At 38.4% G+C, this 13,241-nt stretch overlaps 1 protein-coding gene across 1 annotated transcript in view; it reads right to left on the bottom strand.

Moving 5' to 3' along the window:
• The window catches only part of SPAG16 (sperm associated antigen 16), a 1,005,436-nt gene that overhangs the window by 475,238 nt on the left and 516,957 nt on the right, over window positions 1-13,241 (bottom strand). The window lies entirely within an intron of this gene.

Consider the following 13,241-nt stretch of genomic DNA (forward strand, 5'->3'; position numbering starts at 1 on the left):
TTTATTCTCTCGTAGTTTTGGAGGCCAGAATTCTGGAATCAAAAAATCATCCGAGCCATCCTCCCTACAAAACTTCTATGGGAAGATCCCTACTTGTCTCTTCCAAATTCTGCTAGCTCCCAATGTCCCTTGGCTTGTAGCAGCCTATCTCCAGTTTCGGCCTCTATCTGCGTGAACCAGCCTCGTTTTTTATGACTGTCATGGTCATTGTCCCCTCCCACTTTGTGAAACAATAGTCACATTGTGATAGATGTCCCTATGGTAATTTAACAAAGGCATATGCAGGAGGGTACTTCCAGATAAGATCATATTCACATAGACCAGGATTTGGGACTTGATTATAATTGGTGCAGGTTATAACAATGTCTAAATAAGGAAAATAGTTTCTAGCCCAATCCACTGCCAACACTAATAAATAATTCCAGAAACTATACACCAAACAAGAAGGGGTGCTTTGTTTTTTAAGGTGCAATTCTGTTTGAGTTTTTCTTTTTTTTTTCAGGTCCCAGACTAGGTTGTAAGGTGAACACCAGTAAGGTGAGAGGATTATCATTCTATCTTCCTTTACTGAAGATGACCTGCTCCATATGCTGCCAATGCTTCTGAAAAAATCATGTTCTCAGTGATACATATTAGAATCATGGGCACACACCCATGTCACTAAGTGTGAGGTTTCATTATTTAAATTCCTATGGAACTTAAATTTCCCAGGGGGTTTTTTCCCAAGGGAATAACCTAAACGCTATTGTCTAAATAGGACGTATTTCCCATCAAACAAGATGGTTCAATCCCACCCAAATTATTTTACTCGATATGCTTAGAAATTCAATTCATTTCAATAATAATTGAATCAAATCTCAGTTTTCTTTAATTGGAAACTATTTCAGAAATTCTAAGACTATGTATCAGAAGCATGGTAATGGTTGATTGCTATTTAAATGGTTTTGAAATAACAGGTTAGGAAGTCATTATTAATGCTGTAAATGAAATATTTTGATGATATACTATTTAAAATATTTATGAGAGCAAAATATTTATAATTCACTTTAAATTACCTTTTTGAATTGGACATTTAAACTCACTAAATTAATTTTAATTTACGTATCTAACGGGTATTCAAAATTTGGTGGAACAATCCCATTATCTTTTAATTCCACTATTCCATAAACATTCTAAAGTTTGCTCATATATACAAATATGTATGTAAGCTTACACGCATATATGATTGAATCTTACATATTATACCTATGATTTTAGCATTTTACTTCATGTGTGCTATAGTTACATATATCAGTGAACATATGTCAATGAAGGAATATGCATTAAAACTCTTTTCATCATTAGCATTGAGGTGGGCTAAGGTTCATCTACTGACAAGAATTTTTTTCTGTTTTGTTTGTTTGTAAGAGTGTGCAGCCCTTCCAAATGTGGTAAGTTTTACAAGCAAACGTGTTCGCTTTGACTGCTATTAAGGAGCTCCAGTGCCACTGTTGACATGCAACCCTTGAGGTTGCCAGTTCAAACCTGCCAGCCACTTGGGAGAAAGGGGAGATTGTCTGCTCCCATCAGAGATGGGCTTGAAGCAATTGCAGGGATATTTTGGAAAATAATCACATTATTGTAAAATGTATATTATACTTAATCTTATGATAATATTCCTTAATGTCATCAACACTTACCTAAATTGTGACAAGTGTACATAAGTTCTAGAGATCCCTGATAATGCAGTGGTTAAATAATTGCTACTAAATAAAATGCCAGCAGTTTGCATTCACCAAGTGGCAGCTTGTTTCCATAAAGTGTTCAGGCATGGAAAGGCTGTGGGGTTCTTCTACCATGCCCATAGTATTGCTGTGAGACAGAATGCACGCCACAACTTAAAACTATGTATATAATCTGATTTATAAGAAGGCAAATAGAAAATATACCTTATTTATCACAAGTTGCATGTGTATTTTACCTCTCATTCCTATGAAATACTGTGCTATGTGAGTCTTTGGGACTGTGATTTAAAATCTCAATGACTTCTATCTGTCTTATTTATTGATCTAGGTATGGACATAACAGAAAGTTCCCATCACGGTTACTGCCACGGACTCTGTTGCTCCAGGCATTCTTCGCACATGCGCACAAAGCCAACTTCTCGGTGTTTTGAATCATGCTATGACTTGCAAAGGAAAATATGAGGCTTTAAATTGAATATACTGTATTTATAAAATAAGTATCATTGAACAATCCGTAGTAAGTATGCACCGCACGTATGGGGAGATGACAGGGGGAAATATGGCATGTTTTCTTTTTTCATTTCTCATTTCTTTGTTTAATAAAACTCAGGTGTTACCCAAAGCCTGTTTTTCAGTGGGGGTGGATTATTTTTAATATAAATAAAAATCAGAGAAGATATAATACTGTATTATCATAGCCAAAGAGGACAAAGTGATCACAAGAGGCTAGTTTGTGTAGGCTACTATTCTTGTAATGTAACATAATTATTTTTAAACATCTTTGCAGCCTCTTCAGACACCCCAGTTGTCCTTATGAGTATAAGAAGGCAGACTGGAGGGTTCTGCAGTACCTAATGTACCCATCACCCACCCTGTGAGTTTTGATGATTATTGCTTTATTATGTTTTCAAACATTAATATCACACAATATGTACTTCATAGTTGTTGTGGACAACTTTGTTAAAGGAATCATAAAGAAGTTAGCATTTATTAGTTGAGTATTTTTATTATTTTAACTCGGAGTAGTAAATGCCATTTTTAGGAGACCAAGTGGCATGGTAGGCTATCAGTTGGTAGCTAACTTCCAGGTCAATATTTTGTCACCAGCTGCTCAGTGGGGGGGGAAATGACACATTCTTTGCCCACAAAGATTTACAGTCTGGGAGCCCCACAATGGGAGTTCTGTTCTGTCCTATAGTCTCTGGATGTTCATTGTACTCCACTATGAATCAGAGACTGGACTTCAATGAGAAAGAGAGAGCAATGTGATTTTTAACACATTTTTGCTGTTGTTCTTTTTGATCGATGCCATTGAGTTAGCCATTGCCTGGTGACTGTAAGTCCAACAGAGCAAAACACTGCCTGGTCCTCCAACATCCTTGAATTCATTGCTGTGTTTCAGCCCATCGTAACAACCACCATGTCAGTCTATCTGGTTGAGGATATTGCTCTTCTTGTTGTCCATTTTTACCAAGCAAGATGTCTTTCTCCAAAATGCATGAAATGATGGCCCTCCTTCCAGGCTTCTAAGGAGAACGCTGGCTATACAGTCACAAGAAATTGGCTCTTTCTTCTAACCATCCGTGTTGATATTCTTTACTGGCACTATATGTAAAGAAAACAAATCTGTGGCCTTCCTTATCCACTGTCCAGCTGTCACAGCACATGAGGAGATAGAAAACTACCATGGTTTAGGCCAGGTGCATCTTAGTCCTCAAAGAAACATCTTGGATGGTTGTCACATTGAAGAGATCTTTTGATGGTGTTTGATATCCTGACTGCTGCATACAGGGGCACTGGTTGTGCACTCAAGTAAGATGAACTCCTTGACAACATTCGATATTTTCTGACTGCGATCATGTTGCGCACGGGTGCAGTTGTAAAGACTTTTGTTTGCTTTATGGTAAAGTGCAATCCGTACTGCAGTCTTTGACTTCATCAATAAGTACTTCAAGACATCTTCACTTTCAGAAAAGTCAGTTGGGGGCATATGCCTATTATAGGGTATTAATGAATCTTCTCCCAACCCTTATGATACATCCTTCTTCATATAGTCCAGATTCTGGAAGTATTTGCTCAGCATACAGACTGAATAAAGATGGTCGATAGACACATCACTTACACATTCCTTTCCTGATTTATAAATAAAGAAAGACGAAGAAGAAATGATGCATTTGAATTGTGGTGCTGGAGAAGAATATTGAAAGTACCATGGATTGTTGAAAGGACAAATCTCTCTGTCTGAGAAAAAAATATGACTACCATGATCCTTAGTGGCAAGGATGGCAAGCCATTGTTTTACCTACTTTGGTCATGCTGTCAGAAGAGATCAGTCCCTGGAGAAGGACACCATGTTTGGTAAAGGCCAAGGGGAAGGCCCTCAAGGAGATGAAGGGACGCAGTGGTTGCAACTCTGGGCTCAGGCACAGAGCAATGGTGAAGGTGGACAAGGACCTGGCAGGCTTTTGTTCCATTGGGCACAATGACACCTAACAGCAACCATGACAACTCTTGTTCCTACTTGAATGACTCTATTTGTCTGTCTTTGTTCTACATGAGAACAGTTAAGTGTTCTGGAATCCCATTCGTCACAAAGTTTCTCATAATTTTTTTATGATCTACTATGTCATAGTCAGATGTTTTTGCTTAGTCGATAAAACACAGGTAAATGTCTTTCTAGTGTTCTCCAATTTTCAGACAAGATAAATCCGCTAGTACTCATGATATTCCTGGTCCCCTGTTCTCCTCTGAATCTGACTTGAATTTCTGGCAGCTCTTACTAATGCACTGCTGCAACTTTGTTTTAATGTTCCCTTGGCAAAATATTATTATTTTGTGACATTAATGATATTGCTAAATGATTTCTACAATCTGGTGGATAATTTTTATTTATAATGACCTGGGTGTGGATTTCCTCCAGGTAGTTCTTTTCCAAAAATATTGGCCTGGACATTTGCTTGTTAAAACGTTTCCCTCATTATTCTCTTAACTCCAAGATCCTTTATCAAAATTCTGTTTTTTCAGAAATGCCTTCGGCAGAGCTTACATTTCCTCCTTTTGCACTATTGGTTATTGATCATCTGTGCCTCTAGAGATGACTGAGGCCAACCAATGGTGTTTTTTTTGTGTGTGTGCATGGTTACTCCATATATCCTTCCATCTTCTTTGGAAATTTCTTGCTGTGTCCTACAGTTCCCCATCTCCCTGTCATCAATTCAGTTCTGACTTACAACCACCCTAGAAGGCAGAGTTGAGCTACCCCTCTGAATTCTTGAAACTGAAGATCTTTGTGGGGTTAGACAGCTTCATCATTTTTCTGTGGAGTCGCTGATGAGCTTAAATGGCTCTCTTTGCAATAGCAGCTCAACACCCAACCGCATACACCTCCATGGCTCCTTAATTTGCATATAAGATTCTTCAATGTTATAATTCAAAACTTGAATTTCTATCTTAGTTCACTGAGCTTGAACATGCTCAGTGTGTTCTTTCTGTTTGGTTCTATAACTCTGTAGTTTTGCATGTGTCATTATAATGTTTTAATTTGTCTTCTTGAACACCCTTTTAAATGTTCTGCTCTATTTCATCCAGTGTCCCATTCATATTAATTGTTCTATATTCAAGAACAAATTTCTGAGTCTTTTCTGACATCTATTTAGGTTCTCCTTTTTTTCCTGTTATAATGACTTTTTACTTCCCTCACGCATGATACTCTGGTTGCCATCCCAAGACTCATATGCTTTTCAAATATCAGTGTTCAGTGCCTGAAATATACTATTGATATGGTCTCTAAATTTAGGGGGGATATACTAAAGGTTATATACTTTTGGCTTTTGGGACTTATTTTAATTTTTTTAACTTTATCTTGAATTGACATATGAGTCATTGATGGTCTCTTCCACAATTGGCTTTTGGCCTTGTTCTGACAACATTGAGATGTAGTTAGTTTGATACGTGTCTGTTATATTTGGCAATGACCACGTTCACGGCCATTCTTTAGGATGTTGAACATAGTTCTTGTGTTAGGTGGGTTCTCTAGAGAAATAAGACCAGGGCACTTATGATTACACACACACACACACACACACACACACACACACACACATATATATATAATATATACATATATACACAGGTTTATACAATGAGAAGGAATATAACAGCTAATTAGGTCCACACAGCAACAGAAAGTTCTGTGGAACAGTTAATATACTGGATGTCCTTCAACTCACATGGGCTGCCAGGTCCAGGGTCAAGGAAGCAGACAGCAGAGTCCTCCTTGAGGCAAGGCAAGCAGAGTCTGCTCACAGGCAATAAGCAGCAAGGTGGGTCAGCAACAGTCAGTAGCTTGGGAGCTTAGCAAAGATAGGATGATATCGAACACAAGCAATGCAAGGCGACAGAATCCACCAGCCTCAACCAGCAGTGTGGCAAACCAGGTCTCAAAGGAGCCTCAAGCTCTAGCGACATGATCCACAGGCTAACCTAGTGGTGTAGCTCACAGATTGAGGCAGAGAATTTAGCTACCACAGCAGAATGAACACTCCAGCACGCTCCAATCACCAGAGAGCAAGAGAGAGGGGGGCAGGTCTTGCAGAGTCATTGATCTCTTTGCCCTACAATCAAATTGCAACCTGATTAATGCCACATGTTCCTATAGACCAGGTTGGCACACTAAACCTATCACAGTGATTTTCATGAACAAGTCATTGATCTTGCAGGATTTTCCCATATGATCTGTGGCATAGTTTTTTTAATAATTAAAGCTATATTTTCTAACTACAGAGCCTACAATTCATTTTCAACTTTTGCAACCAAACATAATAAATTATTAACGCAACTTGATTGCATATTTGATCAATTTCAGACGGAAGAGGTTTGTAAGTCTTCAATTTCTTAATTTTGGCCTTTGTATTTGCTGTACAAATTTGAGTAAATAGTTATATTAGCTATCTTTCCTTGTAGGCATATGGATATTATCTTAATACCGACAGCATTGTATGTGAGGACAGATCCTCAATTGTTCTTTTTGCTGATGAAAGTGATTTGCCATTCTGGGAATATACATCTTATGATTATCAAATTCCATATGGCCACTACCAGTCCACTTCAGTTCACCAGTGTCTAGTATATCGATCTTTATGTGTTACATTTTATTTTGACAAGTTTCAAATTTCATAGCTTCATACATCCTACATTCCACATTTTCCTCATTAATGGGTGTTTACCACTGTTTCTTCTCATGTTAAGTCATGTCACATTAGCAAGTGAAGGTTTTGTAAGCTCTTCTCGAACCACTGAATTATTAGGATAGACTGTGCTTGGAGGAGGCAGCCCTTTCCTAAACGATTTTGAGTGCTTCTGACCCAAAAGCCATCTTTTGGCGTTACATCAGAAAAGGTTTTGCTGATATTCATAAGGTTTTCACTGGACATTTTTTCCATAAGTAGGTTTTTAGTCCTTTTTAACGTGTCTTAGTCTGGAGGCTGAAACCCCTTCACTATGCGTCCACTTTCCTGTATTTGAAGTATCGGCTGCAAAGCTTCTAGGATCACAGCAGACAAACCCAGACTGCCGGTCCTGGAACCAACTCAGGGGCAGTGACTTTTTTGAGGGCTTAGTGACTATAGCAGTGCATGTAACAGAGTAAGTGGTCAATGTGTATTTATTAAATCTGCAAATAAATACATCACGGTATGTGAAAATAGCATTGTGAGAACAACAACATGAAAGATGTATTTGGCATTTCCTCAGTTTTACTAAAATCAGCAAAGCTGACTCTCGAATATTAAATCTACCACTATTTTGAGATATTACAATTGTACTGTGTTGCACTGAGGCAGCACTCGGTTGTGGAGAGATTCATATGTCATGGTTGCATGTCGTCAGGAAATTTACATCTAGCATTAGAGGCATTAACCTTCATATAAAACAACTGTTTAAGTTTACTGTTCCTCACTAGTTAGACTTCAGTAGTAGACTTCTTAAGCACCAGAAGTATTGTGGCAAACATTAAATTTGAAAAGATTGAAAATCAAAGGCAAAAAAAACAATTAGATGTGCTTGAATAGTCATTTATTAGCAGTATAGCATTTCTATTACTATTCCATCTAAATAATTTTGAGATTACAAAACTCAACTGTCTTATTCATTTTTCATGAAGAGAAAAGTTATCACCTAAAAATATTCAAAAGGTGCCTATATTAGATAAGGCCAATTAAAATGCTGTAAAAATAGACCAAAATAGAATGTATTGAGCAACATTAATTTTTTTTTCTTATTGGCCAAGATTCTAGAGATTGGTGCAGGTTATTTGAAGTTGGGGGAAAGGTGGCTTTAATTCAAACAAGGCAGCCGTCCACCCTGGCTTTTCAATAATTGGATTTTAAGACAACTTCAGACACTGGCATTGATATCTCATTCTATTACAAGGGAGCAGGATATGGGCATGGCACACATGGCTTCAACTGTTAGTGCACTGCAGAGAGCTTAGGGGCATGGCTACACCCAACTAGAGAGCTCAGAAATATTATTAGACAATCCTCTCACTACTAATATGGAATAAAAGAGAATAGATTCTCATAATCAACTAGGAGTTGTGTCATACATTGCTCTCTGGCCACCAAATGTGTTTGTTTACCTCTCATTTGTACATAGTGTGTTCACTGACTACCTGTCACCCATCAGGAAAATGGCCTTGTCATGCTCACTGGCAGCATGGACCTCACATGTGTTTTGTAGATCAGGGGCCTTTTCAGGAGAACTTCATTGGGAAGCTGTACTCCCTTCCCTGAATTTGCCCCTCCAGACTTCTTTTTGTTCCCCAAACTCAATGAACATTGAAAATAAGCATGATTTGAGCCCCCCGCAGAGGCCCAAACAGCGATTATGAGCTGGTGTAACTTGAAAAGCACAGAATTATTTGGGAATGGATTAAAAAGATGGAAACATCACTTTCAGAAGTGTCTCCTCTTAGTTAGAGAATATGTCAAGACATAATAGCTTCTTATTTTTGAATTTTTGCTAAATAAAGGTTTATATAATTCTGTGGCAATGCCTTTTGACTAATCTTCATATTAACTCCAATACATAAAATAGGGAAGAAGAAAAAAACAGGAAACATGAGAGTAAATAGTAAAAGATGATGGAATCCAAGATGAGAAACACAAGGAACTTTGCCATGACCCCGAAGAAATGACCTTGGTTGAACCAGGGACCCTCTTTGGCAACAGTGCGGTTGCTTGTTGCTCTTGCGGCTATGCGGTTTTCCATGGTGTGCTCTTGGTTGACTCTGCTCTATGGCCCCTTTTGAAGTGGGCAATGAATGTGTCGACGTCTTCTTTGGCAACTGTACAATATTCCCAGCATGCTTCAGTTGGATGCAATTTTTAAGTCCTGGAGATTATCTTGCAGTTTGAAGAGCTAGGAATTGATTAAGGCTATAGACATGTCTCCATTTCAATATAATTCTTTCAAAAACTTAGTAGGTCTTTCGTAGGTTGGCCTCCCATCAATTTAATTTGGCAGTAAACGAAGAGGACTTTTCTAAACATAGTTTAAAAGCATGCTTTATATTTCTCTCTCAACTTGAGGACATCTAAAATTATACATTTGGCGCTAATGAAAACAATTTTATTTCTTACTGTCTCAGGTCCAGAGGCTGCTGTCTTCTGCGGTTGTCCAGGATTCTTCCCATCATGGGTTACAAACTACTCCATCACTGTCTGCATAATGCATGGTTAAAAAGTGCCTGGCAAACCCATTATTGGCAACATTTTGGTTCTTCCCAATTCCTGGGCCCAGCTAACCAGGCCTAAGGTCTGCCTTTTAATATCACAGTGACGGCGTAGACTAACTGCTCATCCAAAAGCCTTTAGAGAATATTAGTCAGGAGTTAACCAAAATACTTAATCTGATATTATAAAGTGCAGAGGCATTGCATAGTCTTTGCTTCAAAGTTGCTACAAGGTTTTATATGGAACCACATTGTGAGTAGTAGTGGAGTCTCAGCATCTTCTTTGCCACAGTCCCATAGCGTTTCGTCTTTTCATGAATATTTATTGACTAATTTTATGCACAAATGCCCCTCAAGAAACACAAATCACTTTTTCAGCTGACTTAGACATCTTCTCATTTTTCAAACCTATTTCAAACACTTTATAGATTTATGTTGGCTAAAACAGCACAGTTTAACTTATTTCTGATAAATTGTGAAAGCAGTCACTATGTAAGGTGGAGATCTGTCATCGGAGGAAAACAGGTATTTTCTACTAACATCGATACAAAAGTAATAAGACTGTAACCTGTCAATGATGGAAAATTTGAGAATCGGAAAAACAAGTAGTCTCATCAAGGACCAATTATCACTCTACTTTCTCTGGCGTGGGAACAGAGGCCCAGAAGAGAACTTTGCTGGTTGATCCAGTTGGTTGATCCAGAACTTTGCTGGTTGATCCAGGCCCAAAGAGAACTTTGTTGGTTGATGCACCTCCCGTGTGTCAAACACCCTGCTCAGGCTTCAGGGTGAGTGTGAGTGTGTGTTCCAGGCTATATGTAAGTTTTAGAACTGATCTTCAAATAATATATTGTAAAGTATAAAATTAATAGTATACATCAATAATCACTGACTTATCTATTTATTCATTTACTATATATATTCCTTATGAATATATATATCTCCCTTTAAAACACCTTGAAAATCCTATTGGTAATTATTCAAAGCAAGCTTGAGATTTTTAGTCACACTTATTAAATGTGATTCTTTGTTTTGGAGTTGAATTTTTTTAACATTAATTACATTTCTCACTGAACCAACTTTCTGCTGAGGAGCTAATTAGATGGCTGTGCCAGATAACATGCAATTCAGAAACAGTTGCAGGCTACAGTTCCCCCCACCCAAGGAAAGCCAACGCCAACAAGGGGTCACCCAGGGAAGGAGACCCAGTAAAGGAAGATAAGATTTACCTAATCTGTTAAAAAGTAAAAGCTAATCAAATAAATTATTCTATTAGAACGTATGTCATATCAGGAAAAAGAATATTTGACTCAGCATACCACAGCTCACCAACCTACACCTCACTATGGAAAATGACTGAGTCACTTTAAGTGACTTTGCCAATCCAAAAGCATATGAAATTTTAAAGTAAGATACTAGTTTAGATGTATCTAAAAAAGATTGATCAGTGGCTAATCAGATATTAGACCCGAGTGTTTTGTTTATGACTCTGCAATGGAAACCATCAATATTTTAGTTGATATTTGCTAGTATTTGTGCATCACCTCAGCTTTAAAATTGGTATGATTCTTCTGACCTTGAGGATGAAGATGAGCTTTTGATTTTGGCATTGATGATATTTCTGAATCAAAGGATGTGGGCATTGATCAAGAAAGATTTTGATCTGCTTTGTCATCTACTGGGCATCAGTGGGAAGACAGTAACTGAAAATAACAGTCACGGGGGAAATCATTAACTACAAGTATCTGGAAAAATTCAGGTTCAGCTGAATCTATTTGAAATCAGTTTTTCATCATTGATCTTCAAAACATTTGAAGATCAATTTTAGATGGGACCATTATTCTGTTGTTAGAATTCTCATAAGAACCAAAGGTCGTGCAAAATGAAACAAGGTATTAGTATTAAAATTGGATAACAGATTATAGTACTTATATTTGGTCACGTGGTATAAAAGAATATCAAATTAAAAACTATATGCTCAATTATTTCTGGCAACAAAATGTTCTATGAGTGTATCTGAGAATTAAAAAATATTTTAAATTATGTCTATTTTAGGTAGAAATTGTTGTAAAAATTTTGCTGTGAGATATATTTCCTCATTTGAAATATACCAAGCTTTACTTAGTCATATATTTTAGCTCAGGCAACTTAAACTATGTATGGATTAATTTCATATATTTATCAAGGTCTAGCCAAATGTAAAGTTGTTACTTACAACTATCAATGATAAGGAGAACATTAAGGTATCATGAACAAAAGTCCCTACAGGAAGCAGCTACCACTTCCAAAGACCTTAACTGGAGGACTGCAGAAGGGAACTTCACTTGTCTGAGAAGGTGGTCCTGCTGGATTCATATTGGAGAGGGAGAATAGAGAGCTTGTAGCATCCAGACCACTGAGAAGGGGGTGCCTACAAGCAGGGACTAGTTTCTCTGATGAATGCATGGTGAGTCTGTGTCTGCCATGGCTCTTCTATCCACAATCTGTGTGACTCTGTGAGCAGCTTGTCCATTCTGCTGGGTATAGAAATGTGCTATCTCAAAAGCCGAACAGGAATTCCATGCCCATCAGAAGAGAAGCTCCTCCAGTCAGCATAGGTAAAATCCCTGCCAGAAGGGGCAGAGGCCCTCCAGAGGCTGAGCACTGCACTAAGCTCATGGACAGAGCATTGGTCTTCCTTCCCAGCCCACAGAAGTAAAGAAGGGTGTCTTTAGGTGGCAGGCTGTCTTGCCCAGAGGCCATTCTGAGCTTTATGAGAGCTTTGTAACACTTGCCCAACAAGGCCGAGGCCACAATGCAGCATGACTGAGACGCTGAGGATCAGAGAGAGATGCCCCAGCTGGCATGGCTGAGAACAGACACTGCTGCAGACAGAAGGACTATGTCCGTAATGTTTTCTGATCTTGGCTTGCGGTAACCTATAAATTCCCCTAATAAGTCCCCAAAGGCTTCCCTACTAAAGCCCCATAATCATGAATATTGGGAGTTGCCTATGGATATTTCAAAGGATTACAACAGCTAGCAGAGAAATACTGTCATGGGAGGGATGGTTGGTGTCATAATGGAGGAAGGAAGGAGAGAGGCATGTCTGACCTCTGCCCCATAGTAGTCACTCTGGTGAATCCTAAGGAGATGTGGATTGTCCTTCTCCCTTCTGTCAGGTCCTTGAGGGGTCCCCCAGGGCCCCACACCATTTCTTTAACTAACAATAAAGTTCAATGGCTGTGATGAGAGGCAGCTATCCTACAATGTCCATGGGCATCCTCACCAGAACTATCAGCCCTCATCATAAGCAGAAAAGGGAAAACATGCCCTTTCTTTTCACAGCGCTACTTTTGCAGTTTCCTGCGAGATACGTCTACCAGGAGAACTCAACAGTCAGTCAGTTAGCAAAGCAGAAACGAGGAGTTTTCGCAGAGCCCCAGAACCCCAGTTCCGGATCACAAAGACACGGTATAGAAGGGTGATTTGAGAGGTGAGAGACAGTACTTTCATAAAGTGCCACATGGCCTCAGGAGATAATCAAATTATGTTTAGGATTTAAGCAAAGGCTTTCATATTTATAACCAGAAAATAAAACGATTAACTTTCCACTAACACCTTTTTTTCTCCCTTCTAGTTTAAATATGTTACTCACGATTCCAGAAGAGAATGGAAATAGTTTGCTAGGGAGTCACTTTTACATTTGTCCACCCTAAAAGCGAGTCTTTCTCTTACAAGATAAATCACAGTGGCTCTCTAACCACTGTTTGTTTAAGTTTTCAGGAATCTTGATCATTTGTATT

Source organism: Tenrec ecaudatus, chromosome 13 (genome assembly GCF_050624435.1).
Source record: "Tenrec ecaudatus isolate mTenEca1 chromosome 13, mTenEca1.hap1, whole genome shotgun sequence".
Taxonomy (NCBI): Eukaryota; Metazoa; Chordata; class Mammalia; order Afrosoricida; family Tenrecidae; genus Tenrec; species Tenrec ecaudatus.